This window comes from Haemaphysalis longicornis, unplaced genomic scaffold (assembly GCF_048455015.1).
Source record: "Haemaphysalis longicornis isolate Haplotype H1 unplaced genomic scaffold, Haemaphysalis longicornis Haplotype H1 scaffold_12, whole genome shotgun sequence".
Taxonomy (NCBI): Eukaryota; Metazoa; Arthropoda; class Arachnida; order Ixodida; family Ixodidae; genus Haemaphysalis; species Haemaphysalis longicornis.
This window is the reverse complement of record NW_027526225.1, coordinates 93,815,217-93,827,753: the sequence shown is the minus strand read 5'-3', so window position 1 is coordinate 93,827,753 and position 12,537 is coordinate 93,815,217.

Here is a 12,537-nt window from a genome sequence, read left to right as displayed (position 1 = left end):
CCTGCCCCTACTTTGAAGAACTTAACTTGCTGAAACTTCCACGCAAACTTAGGCCCTCATCTTTTTCTTTTCTTCTGCGCGTGAGGCAAACATGCACAGTCTCGTATAGGGGTGCGAAACCTGGGGTAGTATCCCAACTTCTTCACAGCACGTCTTCGAATGACGTTTCGAGAACAACAAAAATCACAATTACTGTAAGAACAGTGCTTTCGAAAGGAAATGTGTAGTGTGAGCAGACAATGAATGACGCCACCTTGGGATAACAGGCCCATGTTACGGGACTTATAATCATCATCGTCATATTCTGTGCGAGTTGACAGTTCAGACCACAGAAATGAACGCTACAGTCGCATTCCTCACATTTTCAGCCAAGGGACTCTTACGAAGCGACGGTAGTGGACACATCTCTATCTCTATGGCGGATCCGCCGAATGTTGGGTTAGCTTCACATGCGCGAGAGCGCAGAAAATCATTGTTAAGACGTCATGCTCGTTTGGTATCACGCTGAAGGGGCGGGTTAAGCAGTGATGGTGAATCGATGGCAAGGTTGGATATATAAGCACTTAAACAGTCTTTTTCATCAAAACTGCTTTTATATCCTTTTGTTTTTATGAGACGTAGAAGTTTGGAGTTTTGCATTCAGAAATGAACGAACAAGAAAAGAGCCCGATTTTTTTTTACAATGAAGCCTAGCTCACCGGTTTTGATAAAATATCCGCCACACAATTCTGGGCACTGTGAAAGCATGTAGTATAGACATCGTATGTCATTGAGGACCGAAAATGTTTATTTCCAGAAAATTTTTGCCAACGACTTAGAGTTCAATAGGCAGGAATGTCCCTTTTGGTGTTTTCTGAATAGGTCATACAATTACCTTTTAACTATTTAGTAGTAATTCTAGCCCATTCGCTGCGAGCCGTTGTAAAACTGTTCCTTATAACCGAGAAAAAAAAACCTCCAGAGCCCTCCTTCACCTTACTGCCACTACATTCGTCCGCTCTTGTATAAAACAAAATAAAAATAGAAAAAAGGGGATGACAGTAACCACGCCCCAATGCCACAATCAAGAATACTACAGTGAAATCTCGATATAACGAACTACAGGGGACCGCGTAAAATTGCTCGTTATTTTGAAAGGTCGTTGTAGCGAAAATCGCAAAATTTAAGACAAAAAATAATACTCAAATGCCTAAACGACCTACCTGTAGAGCTGTGCATCGTTGAAGTCATTTTTCAGAAAAAATGCGCAAGTGATCACGAAACAATGTACGTTTATTTAAAGTAGATGGCAATTTTCTTCTGGTGCGTGCAGCACAAGCTTCCGAGCACGAGGGACTCCAACTCATCCACATTTCTGTGTACTGACTCAGTGGCCGAGTGGTTTTCCCCGGAAATGTGCGGTTTTCGTATACGCTGTCCAGCACATCTGCAGTCATCACATGCTGGTCGCAGTCTTCGAGTGCTGCCGTAGCACAATCAGAGGCATCGTCGTTCAGGCCGTCCTCGCTGCCTTCTTCATCCTGAACGCTCATGCTCTGGATATTGTCCTCTGTGGTCAGCTCCGCTGATGTCCGTGAAGATCCAGCAAGCAACCCGAGCAGTGGTGGAACGTAGAAAAACTCGAGGTGGTGCGCGAATAGCGCGGCCGCGGCTTTCTGTACGGAGGAGACCACCCATGCTTCATTTTTTCCCCTTCTCTTCGCCTTATTTTTTCTCTCTCTCGCATCGGCTCCCGCATTCCGTTGAGCAAGTTGCAAGACGTCTTCTACTGCGCTGCGATTTTCCGTGTCGTCTGCTAGCACATGGCTCCGGCTGCCGCGATTGTTTAACGGAAATCTAAGAATCTCCGGCCTTGAAAATATCAGTTCGTAGTACTGAGGCGTTGCTAACATGGCACGGAACTAAAAAAACGATCGTTATTTTGAAAAGTTCGCTATTCTGAAGTACGTAGTAGTTAAATAATTTTACATTATATCTATAAGCAGTCGGCGTGGGATTTCTTAAATGCTGGTTAATCTGAAAAGTTCGTTAATGTGGTGTTCGTTGTACCGAGATTTGACTGTAAAAGGCTTGTCTACGGGCAGGTCTCGGAGCGCGCCTTCACTACGCGGCGATTGTTTGTCACGCTGGTTCCCGTTGTCGGCGGCTGCGATGGGAAGGTAGCTGTCTTATAAAGCCGGTCCGGCTGGGACACATTTTTTAGAAGAATACAAACAGACCACGGGGACAGCACGAGCTTTCCTGGTGTCTGCGCCATCCGTTTGTATTTTTTAAAATGTGTGTCCTAGTGTCCCTAGATAATGTACAGAGTACCGTTACTGAGGCACACAAGTTAGCAACGGCAGCAATTTTGTGCCTATCAGTGTTGCCAGATTTCCACTTCTGCGGCCAAACCGCTAACTTCGACGAGGTCATTTGCAAACATCAGTAACACGGCATCTTCGGGCATACGTCTGCAGCTGAACTGCTGCGAAGCGCGTTATCGTTGATTCACTTCCGGAACGAGGCCAGTCGCACGCCAGCGCAGAGCAAGGAGGACAAGCTGAGACTACCCCAGTTGACGGACAGAAAACGCATAAGCAAAATCCCGACGCCCATTAACCATCGCAGTGTAAACAAGAACACGTGGTGCGAACTAGCCATCACGGCGGCGGCACGGAACAATAGGAGAAAAGAGTGTCGATGCTCTGCAACCCTATGTAGTGACACTATTGGATCCCTGGTAACCTCAAGCACAGTCTACAAACTTTAACACGTGGGTGCACCCATCCAGGCCCGAGGTTAACGACCTCGCAAAAAGTCAGTAGCCCGGTTTGACCTCGCCGGGTTCATCGAGGCTTGCATGAACTAACTTAGCTTCCTTTCGCTTTCTTGCGAAGTAATTTGTGCGAAACTGTTACTCCGTCTCCACCAACGTCAAAAAAATCACGCCATATCCACGGAATGAATGATGATAAGTGGGGCGAAGCTCGAGAGGGGGAGATCATCGGTAACCGTAACTCTCCTGTGAAAGTTCGCCCATTACATCATTAAGAAAGACGTAAGACTGTGTGCGTACATTGTACAAATCAACTTTTATTTTCGGAGTCAATGCTCCCAGGCCCAGACCTGGTGAAAGACCCCGCGCCATCGAGGACTACCCCGCACCTCCACCACAATTTGTCACGTAGGATGGGACACAACGGTAAAGAAAGAACTTTTATTTAGGGCGAACTTGTGCCCGATCAAGACGAGAGGAAACGAGCAAAGGTCCTTGCGTCTCGTTCGATCTCCGAGAACGACTGCCTGCGTTCGTGGCGTGATCTCTTGCGTGATCTCCCCCTCGCAGTGCACGTGCGCTCGCGCTTCCGTTGGCGAACACAGACAAGCTCGCGCTCCCGGTGCCGAGTTTGCGCTGCCGGTTGCAGCCGGTTCTTGCGCGTGCAACGCGGCCCACTTTGCGACATCTCCGAAAGCATGCGGCGGTCACGTACCACGAGACACAAGGGATGGACAGACCCATGGCTTTAGGAGCTTCGCCCCTAAAAAAAGGACTGAAGGCCCCTTGCCACCCCCTCGCACCGTTAGCTTCGAAGCGAGTTTTACTGGCAGTCTTGCGAGTCCTGCAACGGCGATCACTTTAAATTGGTTCGGGCAGTCGCGTGCGCAAGTACGCAGTAAATCCCAATAAAACCTCGGTTGAATGAACCTGAATTCGCAGGGTAAAGGGAGCGTACCTAAGTAAAATACCTCATAACCCAACCAAAGCGGCCAGCTACCGAGGTCTAGAGCCAAATGTTAACTTTTAAAAGGAATCGCCTCGGCTTTTTTTCCCAGCGTAAGTGTTTTAGAATATTTCTGGTGGTGTTGGGCATTTACAATACTTTTTGATGTTTTTTCTTGATGAATATATGATTTCCCCGATAAGCAGGAAGAGTTGCACCTGTCCATCAAAAATCGGTTTTCTGAATATTTAAACCAAAAAGAAAAGAATGGGTATTTATCTTTATTCAGTATTGTTGCCTATTTTCTGGATAAACAAAGCTTCTAATCTCACGAAATCACTGACCCCTTGTATTAACTTCGTTTTACGCTGTTTCAACAGGGTGTTTTTAATTTACAGCGAAAACAGCGGGAAGGACGCCGTACAGAAACGCACGTATTACGAACTGAGTGACGTGTAGCTTTGCGTTGGTTGGCGATAACTGTAAAAATTAACGGAGCTCACACTAACGCGTACGTCTTGAATGGTGCCAAGGTGTACGCAACCTTCATGACCATCACCACGGTTTAAGACCACTATTGCAGCCGATTTGCTTGTTCGTTGCTGCAACGACTTTTGCTTCATCTCTGTTTGTATAAGGGCTAGCTTCATTCATTTTTAAGTTACGATGATTGCTCTTTGAACGTTTTGTCAGCGCTAGCACGGCTCACCGCTCGCGGTACAACCATCGATGATGATGATGTTGATAATTGAACCTTTTTTTTTTTTGACGCAAGGTTTTTTTTTTGGGTGGGGGGGAGAGGGGTAGGGCGGTGGGGGGGTGTCCTGGATTAGGACGCAACCGACCCAAAGCGGTACTAAAGCGGGACAAATCTTTTCTTATTCCCTCTTCTTCTGTAAAAAGGGGATCTTCGCAAAAGAACGGCTGTGGTGAAAAACCCCAGTAACAGTTTGTTGAATGCAAAAGCAGCGTTTTTTTGCTGCATTCCCTTGTCGTGTGATAAAATATACATTGGACAGATGGGGTGGTGCATCAATGAGCGCTTACGAAAACATCGCGACACGTTGAATGGAACGCACACTTCCCACTTTTCATCGCATTGCTCTAAGAATGGTCGTCACCACAAGTTCAACAGTACGCACAAGTGTTTTGTTTGCACACAGAGGCGCGCACGAGGGAGATTTCAGAAGCGTTCTTATAAAGTTGGTACCGCTTGTGTGGCCTACTTCTCTCAGGTCCCGTCTAGTTGGCGCTGGTTAATCATAAGGACTACGACTCTGTTGGGATAGTGCAACTGGAATGGTCGTGTTGCCTCGACAGAACTGCCATGATGCGTCTACGTGGCTCCTCGTTCCTACAAGCTTGCTCCTCCTGCAGCGTTAATGCCACCAGCCAGATAATCGCAGCGACCGCTTCTATTCATTTCGGCTGCCCTCACTCGGCTATTTCGACTGAATTACGAGCCTCGCGTCGTGCGACTTCGGCAGGGCCGTTCTTTTTAGCCATATAAGTGTAGCTTGCTGGGCTAGTTCATGCATTCTGACGTTTTCGAAAAACCAGCGAAAACAAAACACGAAGACAAAGTCAAAAGAAGGACATATTGATCTTATGATGTATTATTCTACAACTATATGTTCAGTTGTTATTCCAGCGAGTGTATTTTTCTTTTTTGACTGTATCTCCGTGTTTTTTCGCAGGTTTTTTTCCAAAGCTTCCTGGCTACCTGCATCAACCGTGGCTGACCGTTCCGAGCACCTCACTTGGCCTCTGCGAAGTCTATGACCCAGTGCTCGGGCCAGCCACTTAACGCCACTCTGAGCAGATCCACGCTCATCCCGACTCTCAAACTCCTGTCCGTCGTCAAGGCTGTGCCTAGCATAATATAAGCTCACGATTTCGCGACCTGCTTGGCTGCAGACACAAGCACCAAACCTGCATGGCAATATAAAATTCTTTCCTTTTGTTCATCGTTTCCACTGACCACAATGCCTGAAAAAAGTATCGAGGCAAATCGAAATCGAGATCAAAACAATGCTCTTTTCTTTCTCGGTTCTTTTTTTTTTTAATTCTTATCGAAAAGGTTTTTCTCTGTTTTTTCTTCCTTACTTAAAGAGAAAACAGCGCTAAACGCAGGACAAAAGGGGAGACTAGACACACCCAGTGCTGTCCTGTGTGTTGCTGCTGCCTCGGTCAATGGATTTATGGCTTGCCAAGCTGCTTATAGTGGCTTTTTTTCCAAGCAAATCCACCATAAAAAATACCTTACACTCCCGCCAAGGTTTATATATCTGCAGCTAACATTTCTGTATCATCGCAATTCGAACATGTACAGAGACGTGGTTGCGTGTCATTACGGTTTAAATACCAAACTCTTGCCTGGACTATCACACGTTCCGAAATCCAAAATCCAGAGAGTGCCTAATACGGACCACACGGAAACCTGTACCATGCGGCCATGTATGGTACGTGTACGTGTGTGTGTGTTTTTTTTGTACTTCGCCTCCATAAGATGAAGAGCCGTCGCCTACGGAATGTAACCAGCGACCTTGTGCTTGGTGGCCTTGTACCCCTGCCGCTGCGACATCTCCGGGGATACATCAGAAGACAAACATGTCTGCGGCTGAGTGACAGATATTGCCCATATTAAAAGTTGTACCAGAGTCCTTCAGTGCTTCTCTGGTCATGAAACTCCCGGTCAAGTTTCGTACGGTGGCAATGGCTACCGCGAGTGGCGCCACCGCAGATCGGAGGGCATCGGGCGGCCGCCGCTGCTCTGTAGCCAGACCGGCAGGCAGGAACGCAGTAGAAGCATGCCTGTTCGCACCAAATGTTTTCGCCACTCACAAAATGATCAGTCCATTTCAGCGGCCCACGACACGTAAAGCGAAAGCGCACTGCTGATAAGGCGGCGAGCGTCTGTATTATCTTACTCCGTGGTCCGTTCCCTGCCAAACGGGCTCTGACCACGCCCCCGGCTGCCCTCCGATCAACACCAACGCCACGGCGCGGCAGCGTACGAAGCTCTCCCATAGCGTGATGGCGAAGTTTCATGACAAGAAAGGCATTGAGGGACTCTGGTTGTACGCATCATAAAGCTTCTTGACAATTGGATTCTTAAGGGGTTTTTGGGATTTGCTTTCTTCACTATGCATTAACACGTTTACGAGGTACAAGGAAGCCGAAATCCTCCCGTTTCTGTGGTAGCCGTGTTCAGTGAAACAGCAGGCAATGCCTGATCGTGCCTGACGTTGCCCGTGCCGCAGTCGAAGGACGTATGACTGAGCGGGTAATATGCCGCCGCGAAATTTGTAGCCGACAAAAAGAAGAAACAAAACGTACTTCGACGAAGACAAAATACGGCAGATACGGGCTCTTGTATACGCATCCTATCTTGTCATCGGGCACGACTGTTTAACCACGTTTTCTTTATTTTTTTTTTTGTTAAACTAGCTGGCGGTAGCGGTTCACCGGTTCACCACGAAGGCAACGTTTTCATAGGCACGCTCAAAAAACTTTCGAAGCTCTTCAAACAACTTGTTATTTGAAATAATAGTGAAATTAATAAAATCACAGTCTTTAATGAGTTACCCCCCCCCCCAAAAAAAAAATTGACATTGTTCATAACTACAACCTTGGCCTGCGGAATCGCAGGAACAACCGTTCCGGCAAACATACGCTTCACTTCTTTTTTGCTTAGTTTTAAAACAGCCTGTTTTTGTTTTCCACTTACTTAATTGCACACTATTCCTCGCGTTTTTGTGGCACTTTGTTTAAATGTGCGGTCACTAAAACGTTTCAATCCAAGCCAATGATGAAACGAAGGCGAGCGCGATGTATAATGGCGGGCCATGAGGACACAGACGACCTTTAAGTGAGCCGCATAGACGCTAGCGCCAGATTCCTCTCTAGTGCATACTGTAAGAAACTCAATGGTACGCATCCTGTCTAGGCGCGCATGGAAACCATACATTTGTGGGCGTGGATTGGCTGAATATTACTACAGGTTTTCCCGCTCAATTTAATCCAATCGCCATACAATTTAATCCAAGCGCCAGCCAATTTAATCCAGCTTTCGGAAGGTTGTTCAGAAATGTTTTATGTGGGATTAGCCGCAGCTTTGCGGGCTTTAATGCGCATGGTGTGATCAAAACGTGGTATCCCTTGATACCTTAAGTGCAAAACTTCATATGCGCGCAGCTTAATGGACATTTACTAACACCCGCAGACCAGGAGAGCGGTCTCGTTTGATCCGTTGGTGGCGTGAGTGATCATCTGCAAGATCGTCAGAAGTGTCGTCTGCTCGAGTATTGTTACCCCAGCAGATTTGCCAGCATATTCTTGGCCAGGCAGATGACACTTCTGTCACCAGCAGGCAATATTTCTGACGATCTCGCAGACCATATTATAATTCGGGAACAATACTTAACACCGCAAAAAAACATTCACTTATTTAAAATCAGAATGCAAAGGGCATTTGAGTAATGCGTCTTTATCAAAGGAGCTTCTTAAGGCATTGTTACGCGAAGATCAGACGACACTTCTGAAGTGTGTTATCGACCAGAAGAGCTCTGTTATCGACGGCGCTCTCGCAGACGATCAGAAGATCAGTGTTTGTAAATGTATATTAAGCTGTGAAGGAAAGTTTGACATCCACCTAAATGCAGCCATACGGCTACAAAGGAAAGCTGTATGGCTGCATTTAGGTGGATGTCAAACTTTCCTTCACAGAAAATTACTCCACCTTGGGGACTTCCCCTAAATCTGGTCGATGTATATTAAGCTGTTTGCATAAGATATTTTGCACATAATGGATCAAGAAACACCACGTTTTCATCACCACGCGCATCAAAGCCCTCAAAGCAGCGGCTAATTCCGCACAAAACACCCATGAACAACCTTCCGACAGCTGGATTAAATTGGTTGGCACTTGAATTAAATTGGCTGGCGCTTGTATTAAATTGTATGGCTATTGGATTAAATTGAGCGGCAAAACCTGTAGATACGCAAAAGTAGGTGCTGAGAGATTTCTCCTCTTTCTAGCGCCGTATCTTTCGTATATGATGGCGGCAAAACATTGTAAAACACCCAGTCTCGTGCTTGACCCGGCGTTGACAAACCGAAATTGCTCGCGTTTGTTGACAGTTGGATAGATTTAACTACACATGCGTTGGTAATTTTTCTAGCTCTTGTGGAAGACCCCCCGAGCCGGCACCGGACCATCAGGTCATGATCACCAGCAACCCGTCCCGCAAGTGAAGAGATTACGAATCCTGTGAGTAAGCTTCCACGCGGATGGATCTGGAAGAGCGCAACTAGCCCAACTACACTCCACTATATCGCAACTCGCCCACCTCATCCGTCGTATATGCATGCACAAACACGGTCTCAAAGAGCACGACACGTGTCAACTTGTGCAAGCATTACTGCTCAGCACGCTTACATATGGCACTCCCCATGTCCAACTACGACCCAAGAACACTCCAAATTGGATGCTCTCATCCGTCGAGCCTACAAGATAGCCCTGGGACTACGGGCTTGCACTTTCACCAGTGAGCTCATCCAACTTGGCTTACATAATTCACTCTCCGAACTCACGGAAGCTCAAAGAACCAGCCAACTCTCTCGCCTTACGCTCGCCCACACAGGCCGCGCAGTCCTCCAGAATTTAGGCCACCCTACACAAGAACCCAATGAAGCACTACAGCCGATACCACCTCATATACGGGCCACCATCAAAGTCACCCCAATTCCATGACATATGCATCCCGAGTACAACAAAGGACGTCGCAACGCTGCCATAATCTTTGGTTTTACTCTTTCTAGAGCCCCGTGAGTGAGTTCAAGTGACGTCGCATGTGGAATTGTTGTGGGGGCCGTTTACAGCTATGCTTTCCAACCACCTTCACAGCATGGATTGGAGCCAATTTTTCTAAAGTTTGCAATAAAATTGGTACCTTTGTTATCATAACAAAACAGCTTTTATTAAACCAAACTTGTATTCTGTTTTTATGACCATTCACTTTGGATTCAAATTGGCTAAGCGGCCAGCCAGAACAATTTACGGGCCTCGCTGTGTCTTTAAATGTGCACCTGAAGCTGGTGTCCCCCTCACCGGGCACACTGTATAATAATTTACACCCTCAAGGGTGTAAATACATGTTTATAATTCAAATGCTTACACCCTAGCAAAAAGCAAAACAACCTTTCTGGGTGTTTTGTTGTTTCTACCATGCATATACACCAGCAAAATACAGTAAGACATCCTTTTCAAAGGCATTTTATTGTAATTACACTCTTTTAAGGGGTGTTTTGTTTTGATAGTGTGTAATGGTGACAGTTAAAGACAAAAAAGGCGTATCTCATTTTATAGTGTATCAAATGAAGTCAACCTGGCGTCCATGGTCAAAGTGGGCAGTGTCTATGAACACTAAAAGGATGCTCTTGGCTGGTTAGAATGATTTTATTGCTGCCTGTCGATGCCTGACTTTTGATGGGATTTTGTGTGATTTTAAGATTTTGGTTGCAGCGGCGATTTTGTTGTATGTGTTTGCTGTGTTGCCTATCTCGTTTGATATACGACCATGGTTTGCCTCCCACTTTGTCGGGTTATTCGAGTGGGATTTGCTACCATCTAGTAAAAAAAAGAAACCCGGCCATCTCGACTAACGTGAAAACTAACATGGGGAGAAGCATGCAGTGTGCGCCGGTGTTTCCAAAAGCAAAATCAATGGTAACATACAAGCGTCCATCGCAGAAAAGAGTGTTTCTGGAGCCAACGCGCGCCGTTGCCATTCTATCTTGGCACACGGCGCGTGCTGATTGGGCGCCGGAGAAGCGCCGGTGGGAGGAGAAATCGCGCGCTTGGTGACGCGGTGGCGACCTCTTTTGCTTTGAATCGGATTTAAGCAATTAAAGGGAGACTGCCATAAGTTGTCTTCGTGTCAAACGCTGCAGCATGATAAGAAGTATGCTTTACAGGAGAAACTTGGCGTTTAAAACAAATTTCGGGACGGAATTTACAAATTTCCGTTATTAATGAAATAAATCCTTAATATTCCTCTATATTAAGTTAGTTTTTATCATGCTAGTTTGTTTGCAACTGGTTTTATCCACAACCGTACACTTGTTTTTTTACCATTGTTTGACAACTTGATTTACCGCGGAGACCGGAGACGCCGACAATCCGAACCCCTATGGTGCTTCTTCTTAAAATGTTCTGGGATAGGACAGTTGTTATAGCATCGGTCTGGTACTGCAGAGACCAGGGTTCGTTTCCTACCGCATCGAACATATGGTTTTTTATTTTTTACTCTTCACATGGGTGGGCATTTTCTTAGCCGCACTAAAAAGCGGCGCTTATTTGCAGAGTGGGCCACTTAGGGCTTTTGCCTTTAAGGCACTGAAGGTGCTTTTTATTGAAGCAGAAGAAAAACAGACAGAGCCCTGGCGGTATACATTTTTTCAGTGATAATCTGTACTAAACGACGTCAGGTCCTTTCCAATATGGCCAGCATGATTGATAACGCAATACGAAGAGAGGTCGTCCCATAGTCGCCATTTTGTGTGATTCTCTTAGGGTACAAACATTGAAAAAATACAAGTCATGCTGCAGGCGTTCGGCACGTGGCCGACTTCCTCTACTTCGACCCATTTTTCATTTACAGAAAATTTTTGTCCATTTTTTTGTCCTTGACGGACCTGAGCGAACATGTGACGAAGAAAATCCCGGGGTGGTAAAGACAGCTATCTGACAGTGCTTTGTTTCGCCTTAAGGCACAGTCAATGGGGTTTTACCGCAGTCTCAGCGTCTGAAATGTCCTGTTCGAAAGAAGGGCCCCTGGTTAGTCAAGCAGAAGGGAGCGTCACGATCACACCATGGTGAAGTTGATTTGCTGTCTGCAATTCTTCAGACAAAGATAACAGCGTGCTGTTCGGGTTTCCATTGTGTGGCCGCATCATACTTGCGTCAACCATAATCAAGGCACGCGGCCCAATGGGGTGTAAGCTTCCTCCAGAGCCATTTAGGTGAACGTGACTCCAAAGATGCTCGGCTGCGCTGTATTTGTCTTAATTCCTCTGATTAGCTGCGCATGCAGCCTCACTCTGATTCGGGCTCTCGCTATCCTTCTGATATTACCACGCAGAAGAATCAAAATAAAAAGGCGTCCGGTCTAATCTAGTCAGACGATTTATATAAGCTCATTTTTTCTTCGTCGCATTCGAACAGGCATCGAATTCTCTTTTTTTCCTTTCTGCGTTTCGGTCATTTCCGTAGCCACGTGGGAAGATTCTCTTGTTATTTCCTTGAAGCTCATTTCTGACACATCATATCCCCAATTGAATCGTTCCGGGCCATGCTCTGTTTGCGACGGCTCGGTAATCCCACGAAGTAGCAGCTCCGTTCCCAAATCCCGTGGAGGCGAGAAACACTTGGTCAATCACCTTAATCAACACGCCGGCCGGCGCTCGCTGTGGGAGCATCGGCTAAGCCGTGAAGTTTGCGAAGGTACAGACATTATCGACTGTGCGGTGTTGCCACGTGTCGCGGTTGTAAGCAAAGTGACCTTGCGGTCGGGGACCATTTCATTCCCAAAATTAGAAAAAACCATCCCGGAAAGTGCACACTCTTGTCCTTCAATTATTGAACCACATTACTTCCCTTTGAGGCAAATGGCCGCGAACATAACGTGGCACTGAGCTGGGTTAACGCTTGGGCCATTGCTAAAACACACTAATCACCGAATTAACATTTTACCTGAGCTTGCGCCCGATTGTGATCATTATCTTCATGATAGCTTGATTGGCCAGCTGTAAGCGGGAATTGTGCCACTAC